The sequence below is a fragment of the Lissotriton vulgaris genome, chromosome 8 (assembly GCF_964263255.1).
Source record: "Lissotriton vulgaris chromosome 8, aLisVul1.2, whole genome shotgun sequence".
Classification (NCBI taxonomy): Eukaryota; Metazoa; Chordata; class Amphibia; order Caudata; family Salamandridae; genus Lissotriton; species Lissotriton vulgaris.
In genome coordinates, this window is record NC_141696.1 from 358214722 (window position 1) to 358218498 (window position 3777).

Below are 3777 nucleotides of genomic sequence, written 5' to 3' on the forward strand. Positions count from 1 at the left end.
AAGTGTAGAAGTAAAGAAAGTGTTGGATAGTGTGGAGGTATCATTTACTATTCTAACACCAGGTAGGTGTAGCAGTAGGGAAAGTGACAGATAGTGTAGTGGTATCAATAACTATTCTAACTCCAAGAAGGTGCAACAGTGGGGACAGTGATGGATACTGTAGGGGTATCATTTACTATTCTAACTCCATGAAATTGTAGCAGTAGGGAAAGTGATGGATAGTGTAGTGGTATCAATTTCTATTCTAACTCCAGGAAGGTGCAACAGTAGGGAAACTGCTGGATAGTGTAGGGGTATCAATTACTATTCTAACTCCAGGAAGGTGTAGCAGTAGGGAAAGTAATGGATAGTGTAGGGGTATCATTTACTATTCTAACTCCAGAAAGGTGCAACTGTAAGGAAAGTGATGGATAGTGTAGGGGTATCATTTACTATTCTAACTCCAGGAAGGTGCACCAGTAGGGAAACTGCTGGATAGTGTAGGGGTATCATTTCTTATTCTAACTACAGGAAAGTGTAGCAGTAGGGAAAGTGATGGATAGTGTTGGGGTATCATTTACTATTCTAACTCCAGGAAGGTGTAGCAGTAGAGAAAGTGATGGATAGTGTAGGGGTATCAATTACTATTCTAACTCCAGGAAGGTGCAACTGTAAGGAAAGTGATGGATAGTGTAGCTGTATTAATTACTATTCTAACTCAAAGAAGGGGCAACAGTAGGGAAAGTGATGGATAGTGTAGGGGTATCAATTACTATTCTAACTCCAGGAAGGTGCAACTGTAAGGAAAGTGATGGATAGTGTAGTTGTATTAATTACTATTCTAACTCTAGGAAGGGGCAACAGTAGGGAAAGTGATGGATAGTGTAGGGGTATCACTTAATATTCTATCTCCTGGAAGGTGCAGCAGTAGGGAAAGTGATGGATAGTGTAGGAGCATCATTTACTATTCTAACTCCAAGAAGGTGTAGAAGTAAAGAAAGTGATGGATAGTGTGGAGGTATCATTTACTATTCTAACACCAGATAGGTGTAGCAGTAGGGAAAGTGACAGATAGTGTAGGGGTATCAATAACTATTCTAACTCCAAGAAGGTGCAACAGTGGGGAAAGTGATGGATACTGTAGGGGTATCATTTACTATTCTAACTCCATGAAATTGTAGCAGTAGGGAAAGTGATGGATAGTGTAGTGGTATCAATTTCTATTCTAACTCCAGGAAGGTGCAACAGTAGGGAAACTGCTGGATAGTGTAGGGGTATCAATTACTATTCTAACTCCAGGAAGGTGTAGCAGTAGGGAAAGTAATGGATAGTGTAGGGGTATCATTTACTATTTTAACTCCAGAAAGGTGCAACTGTAAGGAAAGTGATGGATAGTGTAGGTGTATCATTTACTATTCTAACTCCAGGAAGGTGCACCAGTAAGGAAACTGCTGGATAGTGTAGGGGTATCATTGCTTATTCTAACTACAGGAAAGTGTAGCAGTAGGGAAAGTGATGGATAGTGTTGGGGTATCATTTACTATTCTAACTCCAGGAAGGTGTAGCAGTAGAGAAAGTGATGGATAGTGTAGGGGTATCAATTACTATTCTAACTCCAGGAAGGTGCAACTGTAAGGAAAGTGATGGATAGTGTAGTTGTATTAATTACTATTCTAACTCCAAGAAGGGGCAACAGTAGGGAAAGTGATGGATAGTGTAGGGGTATCAATTACTATTCTAACTCCAGGAAGGTGCAACTGTAAGGAAAGTGAAGGATAGTGTAGTTGTATTAATTACTATTCTAACTCCAGGAAGGGGCAACAGTAGGGAAAGTGATGGATAGTGTAGGGGTTTCACTTACTATTCTATCTCCTGGAAGGTGCAGCAGTAGGGAAAGTGATGGATAGTGTAGGAGCATCATTTACTATTCTAACTCCAAGAAGGTGTAGAAGTAAAGAAAGTGATGGATAGTGTGGAGGTATCATTTACTATTCTAACACCAGGTAGGTGTAGCAGTAGGGAAAGTGACAGATAGTGTAGGGGTATCAATAACTATTCTAACTCCAAGAAGGTGCAACAGTGGGGAAAGTGATGGATACTGTAGGGGTATCGTTTACTATTCTAACTCCATGGAGGTGTAGCAGTAGTGAAAGTGATGGATAGTGTAGGTGTATCATTTACTATTCTAACTCCAGGAAGGCGTAGCAGTAAGGAAAGTGATGAATAGTGTAGGGGTATAATTTACTATTCTAACTCCAGGAAGGTGCAGTAGTAGGGAAAGTGATGGATAGTGTAGGGGCATCATTTACTATTCTAACTCCAAGAAGGTGTAGCAGTAAGGAAAGTGATGGATAGTGTGGAGGTATTATTTACTATTCTAACACCAGGTAGGTGTAGCAGTAGGGAAAGTGACAGACAGTGTAGGGGTATCAATAACTATTCTAACTCCAAAAAGGTGCAACAGTAGGGAAAGTGATTGATACTGTAGGGGTATCATTTACTATTCTAACTCCATGAAGGTGTAGCAGTAGTGAAAGTGATGGATAGTGTAGGTATATCAATTACTATTCTAACTCCAGGAAGGTGTATCAGTAGGGAAAGTGATGGATAGTGTAGGGGTATCATTTACTATTCTAACTCCAGGAAGGTGTAGCAGTAGGGAAAGTGATGGATTGTGTAGGGGTATCATTACAATTCTAACTCCAAGAAGGTGCAACTGTAAGGAAAGTGATGGATAGTGTAGGGGTATCATTAACTATTCTAACTCCAGGAGGTGCAACTGTAAGGAAAGTGATGGATAGTGTAGGGTGTATCATTTACTATTCTAACTCCAGGAAGGTGCACCAGTAGGGAAAGTGATGGATAGTGTAGGGGTATAACTTACTATTCTAACTCCTGGAAGGTGCAGCAGTAGTGAAAGTGATGGATAGTGTACAGATATTAAATGCTGTCTTAAAATTTTAAACGTTTATACAAATATAATTAATTGCAATTTTTTTTCTTTTTCTTAACAGATAATGTCTACTGAACAGACTGCCTCATACATCAAATCCAAGAAAGGAAACCACTTACTGAAACATGCAGGATATATATTGTAAAGAGAGGATAAGTGGACCACGAAGACATTGGAGGTGTGTGCAATATTACTCAAGCCATTGCAGTGGCAGAGCGGTTACTCTTGGAGAGACCATCATTAAGACAACTGACCATAACCACCTTGCCTCTGCAACGGAGATTGAGGTTCGTGAAACAATCAATGAAATGAAGGAAATTGCATGCACCTCCAATGACACTTCAGGTTCTATTTTAAGAGAGGTTGCACAGCATGACCCCAGTCATGTAGCTAGCAGTATACCTATAATTCCCAATTTGAGAAGGATTATTCAAAGACAAAAGCAGGTAAGTAAGACACATACTACAACTCCTCATACCTTTTCTGAATTCACATTCTTCCTGAACTCTCTGTTTCTTTTACCAATGAACCTTTCCTCCTGCATGACAACCAAAGCCCTCTGAAACGTATTCTTATCTTTAGTACACCCCGCAACCTTGTTAAATTAGAGAATAGTGAAATTTGGATGATGGATGGGACGTTTAAAAGTACACCCCGGGGGCGTGGCCAAGATGGCGGAGTAGGAGGACGCGACCTCGGCGAGCTCCTCCGGCCCAGGCCCCTGAGCACCTTATTCACTGCTGATCTCCCCCCATCGTCGCTGGCCGGCGACGGCGGGTGCAGTGGAGAACTAGCGGACTTTGCTGGGAGGAAAATCTGCGCACCAGAAGACACTGTTAGCAGAC